We start from the raw sequence: 12,118 nt of genomic DNA on the forward strand, positions 1-12,118 counted from the left end.
TAGTATTATGAAAAAGAAAGTAATTAATTGAAATTTTATAATCAAAGTGCAAAAATCGTATGTTCCAATTCGCAACGTGTTGGTTCTGTTGCTCCAGCATTCGTAAACACGCTCTGCTACAAAAACATCACATGCTTTAAGGCGCAAATTAATATGAAATATTTATTTGTCACTCCTAAAAGTATGCATGCAATTTTTACTCCCACTCAGTGTTGTCATATTAAGCGATTTTTCCTCAACTGTGGGATTTTTGATAAAATCAAACAAATTTGTGAATAAATTGATATAGTGGATGTTTTATGCTTATATCTTTGCAAACTTAGTTGGACTATAGCTTATATATATTGATGTATCAATCTTGCATATAAGTTACTTGGGGCTTCTGACCGGATAATGTCTACCTACGAAATGTGGAGGAAACTCAAATGCATCTGTATTAGGGATTCTGGTATTTATTTCTTTCATGATTAATATAAATTATTTATGTAAATGTGAGACAATCAAGGTTGCCAATTTAGCCATTTTCCGGCTAGATCTTGCGATTTGACTTTCATTTAGCCATAAAAAAATGGCTAGATTTAATCTAGCCGGAAGATTTAGCCATTTTATTTTGTCCTAGCCATTTTTATTTTAAACTTTTCTTGAAATTTTTTAAAAAATATACCAATATTTTTAATCAAATGACAAATAAATAGTATTTTTTAAAAAATTCTTACGTAGTGGATTTGATGAGAACAGACTGCGTAATTGTTTCCAAAGCAAACACAGCAGTCATATTCAAAAATCAATTTTGCATTTGGATCCAATTTTGTTTATAAGTGCCCAGAAATTTGTTTAATTTATCAATTTATATTGATATTACAATTTTTAATCTGCTAAGAAATGTAATATTTTATATACATACTAGTGAAGTCGATCTCACTAAATAAAAAGATAATATGGAACAAATCAAGATCCCCGTAACAGTTTATATTTTCATAATTTTTTTTCCGTTAATATTCTGTATTGCCGGCCTTCGGCCGGGTGAAGGGGCTTTTAACTCTGGGGTGTATCGAACACCGGCTTCGCTAAAATCACTTTTTCTATATATCAAAATTTTCTTAAGTACTGTCATATAAAATCAAAAAGGAATTTTTGGTTCACAATATTAATAAACTGTACCATATTATATATCATTTTAAAGGTATTGTGAAGCACTATTCAATGATACCCATAACGATCAGTTTGTTTTCCAAATATATGAGAAATGTACTATTATATGTATTGACTTTAAATTCATATAACTCTTAAACTAAGAGAGAGCAGGCAAAAATATTAATGTTTTTGTGCTTCTAATTATGAGAGCTATCAACACCAAAGAAATTATAAAAATGCAAGCTGTTTCGCTGATCTTGATTTATACCGACAATATTTATGAATTTGTATTCAGTCATTTTGGGTTTTAGCCATTTCTAGCCATTTTTAATTCTAAATCTAGCCATTTTCTGAGCTAAAGAGTTGACAACCTTGGAGACAATAAGTCAAAGGGTCTCTTAATTCGCTTTTATTAATATACCAATTTCATGGACTCTTTTTGCACACCACTGTACTTATGTTTGTTTGCATGTGTATCTGTCTGCACTAGTATAAATAACGGACATACAACTAACATAAGACTTTTATAGAATGCATACAAGAATAAGAAGCAAAACAAAAAACAAAAAAAAAGAAGTAAAATACATGAAAAATAACAACATCACGAAACTGTAGGAAACGGAAACCAAACCCTAACAGTTTTTTGGTGGATTGGTCTTGCATGAAAATGTTGACGCGGCGCGATGCTTGTTGGCTTTAAAACTAAAGAGCTACTAACTGTTGTTTAGTTGACATACATACAAAATATAAAATATAAAAATTCTTTTCTTCATTCCTTAGTTTCCGTCTATGGTACTCTTTTCTGTGTTTTGTTTTTACAGTATTGAGTTTTGCAAGAAATAACAAAATGAAATAAAAAGAAATTTCTTATTTATATATAAAATACATCAAAAAAACAAAAAAAAAAAACTACAAGAAAAACAAGTGTAGGAGAGCTATTATATGGCATTGCATTTACAACAACTCTTATGGTTGATAACTAGCCAGGGATGGCAAATTAAATTTATGCTCGGTATCAAAATAATATTGTATAATACCATACACCAAGTATATGAGTATTAAGGTGTATGGAAAAATTGAAAACTCATCTGTTTCAAAAACGAAGGGCAGTTTTGTGTAGCTTAGTATAAAAAAAATGATGACAAAAGTTTGAGATCGATTGGTTAAAAATTGGCGTCCCGCACGAGGGTTAAAGTTCGTGAGAACATTTACAAGGGGAAAAAATGCTATTTTTTCAGTTTTTGTAAAAATTATCCCATTAAATAATTACTTTTGCAATTTAATTTAAAAGAATCGAAATGTGTACGTAATTGCCCTTGTAATGAGATATAAAAGACAAAAATTGGTTAAAAAATTTTAAAGTTATTAAAAATTCCTCAGGCCATTAACGTGTCTCAGGCCTCTAGAACAAGAAATGTATACACAAAATTAACATATTAAAAAAAATATTAAAATAAAAGCACATTTTTACTTAAAATATATCTGTATTTATTTGTATATGAGTTTTTGGCTTCGTAGGATATCGCTAACCTATTCGCAGGTATTACCAAACAAATTAAATTTTTTTAACGGCAGTTTCAAAACTCCATTTTCAAATTGTTAAAAATTTTATTAAACAAATTTCAGAAGTTTTTGATCTTCACACAGGGATTTATTATGAATATAATAGGGAATAAAAATATGCATAAAAGATGTCCATACCTCCTACAGTTTTTCCGTACCTGCGACTTAAATTTTGCGATTTTCGCCCATATTTTGGCTAATGATACCAATTTCCTTACTGTTACGAATTTTAAGTAAAACCTATACCAATAATAAAACCTATATACCGAACCTATAAGTAAAACCTATACAGAATATAATAAAGGCCAGATAATTTTAAATATACTCTGAACGTTTTACAAAAACCGGACAACTTTAACACTTAAATCGTGAAGGTTAAAGGTAAAATTTTGCAATATTTGGAATTTCTAAATGAATGATAGAGAAATATTATATATTTTTGTGCCGATTTTAATGAAAGTTGCTAAAAATATACCTTAAGAGGTTATATTTACAATAACAGTGAAAAATGGTAAATAAACCTTAAGTGTACTAGGGGTCAAAATGAACCTCAATTTGACTGTGTTTTTCGTGATTTTAAAAGTTAATGGGCCATTTGGATCCTAACTGCTCTTAAGGGTTAATTTAAATTTTTGCACTGTTATTGTAAATCTAAGATCTTAAGGCATATTTTTCGACATTTTCTTTAAAATCGGCACAAAAATATATAATATTTCTCTATCATTCATTTAGAAATTCCAAATATTGTAAAATTTTACATTTAACCTTCACGATTTAAGGGTAACATAGTCCGTTTTTAGTAAAGCTTTCAGAGTATACACTGTTATACACAAGATTTTTTTTATAGGAAAACTGTTATACATATTATTTTCTATAGATAATACTGAATATTTTCTATATTATACTGATTTTTACACTGAAGATTTTAAGAGAAAAATTCACAATATTTTCTATAGAAAATACTGTTACAATGATGTTATATAAACAATTTTTTTAAGATATTCTAAGTCTATATAAATTAGTTCTGTTACATAAAATACTTAAATTTATTTGAAAGTATCATATGAGTCGCGGGAGTACTACAGTACTTTTGAATATGAAATAATATCAAAATAAAAGTTCCATCCCTGTAACTAGCATTTTTGTTGTTTCTTCTGTTGGTTGTAGGGGAGTATGTCGTCTGTGTGTGTATGTGAATAAGTGCAGTCAAGTTGGTATGAACAGTATTGGTCTGTGGTAAAAGGATTCTAAGATGATCTGGAAGTGTGCGGTCATCTGTCAATGAGTCCATGTAAAATTCGTAGTTAACATTAGAACAAAATGCTTATTGTTTTCGAATTTTTTTTTAAAGCTTTAACAGAATTCTGTTTAAGATTTAAAAAATTAATAGGTTTCAAAATATTATGATAGTTTGTGGGTCGAAATCTATACATTGCGCTTAAACGCTTAATTAGTCAAACAGATTTGGAGCGTATCATTATCAGCTAGCTGTTTGTAAGTTATCAGTCATTATGCCGTTCATAAGAACCTAAATAAAACAGATTTCTATTATAAGATGTACAGTGGGGTCGATCCGTAAGAAGTGTTAATAAATCAATATCTTCTAAACTAGTGGCCCGATTGCAAAATGATGTACCAACAAATCGTCAAGCATTTGCCGAAAAACGACCAGAATAGGCGGTCAGACATGAATCTGAAATATTCCATCCTCGCCATATGTTGCAATAACTGTTAAAAAGTATTTAGAATGATGTTTTTGGGAAGTTTTGCCTCAACCGCTTTATAGTCCACACCGTGGCCCGTCCGACTACTATTTGTTTCGATCGATTCAGAACGCTCTCTCTGGGATACGCTTTACTTTGGAACAGAGTTTTCGATATTGGCTTGATTCGTTCTTGGCCGGAATCGATATGTTGCCAGAAAGATGGCAAAAGGTCATAGCTAACAAATGTTTTAAAATAAAAGCTAAAAATTTTAAAAAATTCCGCATTTTTAAGTCATACACCCAAACATAAAAGCCTGAAATTTCACGATTTAGTGAAGAAAAATTTTAAATTCAAACGGGTTATGACATCGTAATAAAATATGGAAGTTGTATAGATCGAAAGGTCTCAGCGTCTGTCCCTATGTTAAGGGTGGCAGTACAATGTAGTTCTGTCAGTCCGAATGTTTTTGGTAAAAACGAAAAACCGGGAAGCGTATGACTCATATTGAGCGGAATCCTGGTCTGTGACTCATATGGTAGAGGTGTAAACTGCCAAACCTCCCGCCATGAAATGTCACATAAAGAAGACGGCCTTGGTCGAGGGTGCTAAAATCTACAAGGGTAACGTGAGTACTCGGGCGTGCCATTGGAGCTACTGTGACTGCGACGAACCAAACGAATACCCCGGGTCTGGTAGTCGGTGATGTTACTGGGGTAAACAAACCTTACAAAACTGGCCAGACAGGAAAGATTGACTTTGGACGACACACAGTGGTATGAGAATAAAAAAAGAGGGAAATAAATCTGTAACTTCTAAACCCTTACGCCGATTTGAATGAAATTTCACATGCACAAAGAGGAAGTGTAGTCGAGTTTAAGTTTTGAATTTGGGCCTCATGACCCCATCAGGAGCGGGACCAGGGGTTCCCAAAATAGGACACCTCGGGTATGTTCAATTTTTAAAATGATCCTATTACTTCGTTTGTGTTCCGATTTAAAAAAAATTACCCCACCAGGAGCGGGACCAGGGGTTCCCAAAATAGGACACCTCGGGTATGTTCAATTTTTAAAATGATCCTATTACTTCGTTTGTGTTCCGATTTAAAAAAAATTACATATACAGAATCTCCTCGTCGAGAACCTAGTTCCTGTTTTTATGTGTCAAATAAATTAGGGAAAACTTAACAACTCGCTTAGAATTTACCTAGCACTGTTATTTACATTCATAAAAATGTTATTATGTAGGCAACATGCTTTTTTATGAATTTCTATGTTAGGTAAATTCTCAGCGAGTTGTTAAGTTTTCCCTAATTTATTTGACACGTAAAAAACATAAGATAGACATGTTATATATCAATGGATAGAGGATTTTGTTTACTTTTCAAAAATGTATATAACTTTTGACAATTAAAAAATTCATGGAATAATTTTTTGAAAAATATGACAAAAAATGCTTTTTATTGAATTTTGCATAGATACAAATTTTTCAAATTGAAATAAAATTTTTATTTATAAATATTTTTTAATGAAATTTCACAGTTATGTAGATTTTTCTATTTAAAATGGAAAAATAAAAACAAATTTTGAAATTTGTAATCAAGTATTCCGCAATTCCCAAAAAAATCTTGAAAAATCCCAAAAATGGGATTTTTTCCTTTTTTGGCTATAATATCCCAATAAGTTCTTAATTACAAAATAATTAAGAACTTATTGGGCCATCTAAAATAGGTTACTATATTTTGATATCGAGTATGCGATTTGAGAATTTTTGCCCTAAAGTTGAATTTTACATAAAAAATAGGCATTTTTTGAATGGACCTGATCCCGTCGATATCAAAAATTATAAATGTTTTTTTCATTTAAAATATTTGGCGTAAAGTTAGCTTTTCAAAAAGTACAAATTCATTATACATCCTCTTAGAAAATTTTTAGATAACTTAAAAAGAATTAAAGTACTTTTTTCCCAAAAAAATTGCGAAAATCGCCTTTTTAAATTTATTTATATTCAAATGCATGTAAATTTGAACTCAGTCATGACTTTTAAACACTTATTTCTTTATTTGATATATAGATCTATTGTTAATCCTATAAAAGAAAAATGGATACAATCGGAGAATATTTGGAACCGCGGTCACCAAAAAACTTGTGTAGGGTGGGTAAAAATGTTGAAAATTTTTATGTAGTGCTCGACGAGGAGATTCTGTATGTGTACTTTTTTTTAAATCGGAACACAAACGAAGAAATAGGATCATTTTAAAAATTGAACATACCCGAGGTGTCCTACTTTGGGAACACCTGGTCCCGCTCCTGGTAGGGTCAGGGGTTCTCGACTGTACTTCCTCTTTGCGCATGTGAAATTTCATTCAAATCGGCGTAAGGGTTTAGAAGTTGCAGATTTATTTCCCTCTTTTTTTATTCTCATACCACTGTGCGACAGTGACGACAGCTTCTCAGGTCGGAAAAGGTTAAAACTTTATGAGACTGATGAGAAGGACTTACTCATGGTGTCCTCTGAGCCGCTAAAAGCGAATGAAGACGAAAAATCCGGAGGCACTGACAACATGAAATTTCATTAAGATATCTCTAAAAACCACTGTTGATTCGATTTTCCTTATAAACATTAAATTTAGTTTTTTCCAAACAATTTTCTATGTTCAAAATAGGTCATATTCGTACCACCTAAATCTATCACTCCCACTTACTTTATTTTACACCCTTGCCCATGACAAGTAACCACACTGTATGTACTTGGTAACTGGGTCTAGGTGGGTGCACTTGCAATGATTGTGATGTTTATTTCATTTTTTCTTGTTATTATTATTGTTGTTGCTGTAGTCGTAGTAGTTGTTGGCACTTGCATGACTTTGCAATAACAAAAATGTCCTTAACTTACATTTTTTCCAATGGTTTCATTGTATACAATTTTTTCTTATTGCTCTTGTTGGTTTTTCTCTACATGATGATTTCTATATTGTATGTATGTATGTATGGATGTATGTATGTATGTATTTTATATATTTCTTGTTATTGTTGCTGCTTTCTTTTGTTTGTTTAAAATTCCTTATTCTCTACAGCGAACTGTGGATGAAAGGATAGAGGGTGGTCTGCTGGATAATTATTATTGGTAAAGGCCATTGGAAATTTAATTTATAAGATATTCTTGCTTGGGGTAAAAAATAAAAAAAAGGCTGGAGGAAGAAATACAAAAGCAGCGAAATGTATGAACATACATATGTAAGCGCAGAGGAGGAGGTGCTTGACTTCTACTTACTACTCATTCATTTACTGCAAAATGCCTTTTGGCGTTTTGAAAATTGTTAATATTGTGGGAGGTGTGTTAGTGTATGAGTGTCTTTGACCTATTGACATACATTTTTCAGATCATCATCAACATCTTGTTGAGCTTTTCTCCCGATTTATCTTTTATATACTTGTATACACACGATTTCTTTTGGATTTAACTTGCTTTAGTTTCTCTAAGAGAAACATAACGGGTTAACTGACTCAAGAATATGTACACATTTACTTATATAAATATATTTGCAATCGACACGATTACTATTTCGTGTCGAAAATATGCACTATAATATGAAAAATATTCACTTATAAAAAAAAATATTTATGCACTAAAAAGAATCCAAATAGGGGTCCCCAAAGTAGTACACATCGGGTATATTCCATTTTTTAAAATGATCCTATTTCTTCATCTGTGTTCCGATTTTAATAAAATTACATATGTATATGGAATCTCCACTACAAGAATTGTCTCTTATAACTTAGGAGATATTCGCATTAGAAAATTAAATTTTCAACATTTTTATCCACCCGCATTTAGAAATTCATAAAATTCACGTAAAAAATATAACATATCATAATATATATCAATGGATAGGGAATTTTGTCTATTTTTTAAAAAAATATATAGCATTTGAAAATTAAAAAATTCATTTTTTAAAAATATGAAAAAAAGCTTTTTATTGATTTTTTGCAAAGATACAAAATTTTCAAATTGCAATTTAATTTTTATTTATGAATATTTTTTAATAAAATTTTACAGTTATGTAGATTTTTCTATTGAAAATGGCAAAATAAAAACAAATTTTGAAATTTGTTATCAGGATTCCCGCAATTCCCAAAAAGCTTTTGAAAAATCCCAAAAATGGGATTTTTTAGTTTTTTGGCTATAGAGGTTATCGGAACCCTTTACAAAATAATTAAGAACATATTGAGCCATCTAGAATACGTTACTATATTTTAATATCGACTATGCGATTTTTTGATTAAAAATTTTGCCCTAAATTTGAATTTTACATAAAGGTCCATTCGGTATCAACACTTTTCAAATTTGTTTTCATTTAAAATATTTAATGAAAAAAAGTACTTTTTTTCCCAAAAATCGTTCCACAAATGGGTGAGATATAAGGTCCACAATGGCTGAGATATAAGGAAAAAACCTGGACAACCTCGATTTTTGTCCTATTTTTTTACCTAAATCTGGATTACGAAGTCATTAATATAGACAATATGTATACCATAGTTTGAAGTATAATTTGGTGAAGGGTATATAAGATTCGGCACAGCCGAATATAGCTCTCTTACTTGTTTTTTCTATACCACTGTGCACCGTTATTGCATAGGATCAAAGGTCTAACATCATTTGCCGTCTTAAGAACCATCGAGGTAACGAATGCCAAATATATCGAGAAGCGTGTTTCAGATTGGGGCTGCTTGAAAGTGAAGAGAATTGGAACACAACAATGCACCAGGAGGGACAGGCAAAACATACAATTTAATATTGGCATCGGTTCGAATGCTGCATTGGATTGCACTTGAAGCGGCATCATCGGGAATGTTATGTGCTCTGCGCACTCAAAATCCCATTGAATTTGAATCAGACAAAATCACCAACTTGCAAAATCAGCAAAAACTCCGACCAGACTCTGCGTGATATTCGAGGAAACAACTGATGGGAGGCGCTCAGATTCTTCTTGCTGGTGACTTATGCCAAACTTTGCCCATTATTCCTCGATCAATGCCCGAAGATGAGTTGAACGCATGTTTAAAATCTTCATACCTTTGGAACCTATTGCTGACAACTTTAGGACTTGGAGATTGATATTTTAGTAAAATTAAATAATTTTATAAACTTTTGGGACGTCATTTACCTTAAAAACAAACAAAAATATAATATGTTGATTTTCAATGAAGAAAAATATGAAATTTGTATTAATGTAAAATTTTAACACTTAAAGATATCATAACAAATTTTGGAACATATATAGACTCAAATGTCCTTATATCAATGGCATTATAAATTTTGACATTTTTTATTTTCAAATACCTGAATTCCTAATACGGGGAAAATGTGTTCCAAAAACTGATTTTTTTTACAAAAGTGCCAAGTGTGACGTTATTTACCGAGTGATAGTAAAAGAGCTTTGTAAGTATTTAAGAAACATATAGAGTTATATAAACATGTAGATTTTTAGAGAATCGGTGCATTGACTTTTTAGAATTTTTTATTCAAACCTAAATTTTGATTTGTAAATTGACCAAGTTTCGATATGTTCGCTTAAGGGAGCAAAATTTTACTTTACATGTTTTTGCATAAAGTTCTCTTTCCGAATCATATGAAAATTTTATATAGTCCCGAAGAATTTTTTTTCTACAAAAGAAAATATATATGGGCTTTTTTTTTGGGAAAAAACGTAAAAGCCCCTTTTTACATGTTCCAACTTTGGATGCGTGTAACTTTTTATAGGGACGAGATAGCAAGTTTTTATACCCTACACCAACATAGTGGGGAGGGTATAATGCGTTTGTGCAGATGTTTGTAACGCCCAAAAATATTGGTATAAAGTATACCGATCGACTTAGAATCACTTTCTGAGTCGATTATACGATGTCCGTCCGTCCGTCTGGCTGGTTGGCTGGCTGTCCATGTAAACCTTGTGCGCAGAGTACAGGTCGCAATTTTGAAGATATTTCGATCAAATTTGGTACAAGGACGAAGCCTATTGAAACTGGATGAAATCGGTCCATTATTTCACCTAGCCCCCATACAAATGTCCTCTCGAAATTGGCCTTTATCGGTCATAAATGTTTAATTTATATATGTATCTACACAAATTTCGCTCCAAATAAGTTTCATATATACAAAATTCATGTCACCAAATTTTGTCACGATCGGTCCATAATTAGTCATAGCTCCCATATAGATTCGCTTCCGAAAATCACTGGCATAAATCGTGCATAAATCTCCTAAAAAAGTTTATATATACACAAAATTCAACAGAAATAACTTTCATTAAGACATAAATCACACGACCTAATTTCAAGGCGATCGGTCCATAATTGGTCATAGCTCCCATATAAGGCCCACTTCCGAAAATCACTCAAAAATATAAATTATTAAAATTTTAAAAGATAAAAGTTTTTGCTCTTTTACTTAGTGTAGGGTATTATTTTGCTTGTTTTTTATTTTATTTAGAATTTTATCTTTAATACAGCTGACATTTTAAAGATAAATTTCGACCCTCAGTAGGTCCGCAACATCTAAAAAAACATAAAAAGATCGAGCGAAATTAAAAAAAATAAATCAATAAACCTAAATATCTCTTCAACTAGTTAATAGAGGAAACCTACACATGTAAGCGTATTTTTTTTATAGATCTTCTCAAGGAATATTTATATTTCGGATCATAAATGCATTTTTGGCGATTTTTAAAAAATTAAGACCCAAGGTGATCAAATTTGAGGGACTACGCCCTGGCCCCCATTAGCACAAGGAAACTGAACAAACGTAAATCAACTTGAAAATACCTCAGCTCCAACCATGTAAAATTTCGTAACAATATATCTAACAGTTCCCGAGATACCGAATTATTTAAAAAAAAAGTTTCTTAACCACTGTACACATGTATTAACATTGAAGGTTTGATCACCGATAGTGCTTCTCCGCAACTTAAACGCGCCAAAATTTGCAACGGAACAAGGGCAGCAATCATCGGTTGCAGATTAAAAGGCGATGACGCACATACATACCGAATATTTCCAATTACTTACCATTTGAATTAACAAAGCACACGGCCAATCGTTGACTATTATTGAAAATTCATGTCTTTCACACGGTCAATTGTATGTGGTTTGCTCCCGAGTTGGCATATCAAATAATCCGGGAAGTCGGTGCTTCAGTTTTGTCCGAAACATTTGTGTGACAAAGATATCTCAAACGACTCAAATGAGCTCAAGAAAAAAAGTTTTTAAAAAAGTACCAAAGTATTTTCCCGGTTTTGCCCCTTCTACACCTTCCCACTAAAGTTACAAATAAAATGATGTTAGTTAACTGTTGTAAGATATAGGAACAAATGATTAAAATTTTATTAAAATTTAGTTAATAATTTTTATTAAAATGTATTTTCCGCATTATCCCTAACTAGTCCGATTTGCCAAAAAGTACCAAATTTATTTTTGGTATTTTTTGATAGGTAACTAATACGATTTAAAATTTATACCTATTTCTATTGGTTTAAAATATACCAAAACATAGTTTTAACAAGTTTTCTCCCCTAAAGTGTTAAAATTTCAAAAAAGTACCAGACACCTGCCTGCTAATTTTTTAAGTAGATAAAGTTGCATTTTAAATATTTTTGGTTTCTGTATTAGTTTAGAATAAATAAGGTTACCGAATATACCCGTTTTTACCCTCTAATCCTT

This window comes from Calliphora vicina, chromosome 1 (assembly GCF_958450345.1).
Source record: "Calliphora vicina chromosome 1, idCalVici1.1, whole genome shotgun sequence".
In the NCBI taxonomy this organism is placed as follows: Eukaryota; Metazoa; Arthropoda; class Insecta; order Diptera; family Calliphoridae; genus Calliphora; species Calliphora vicina.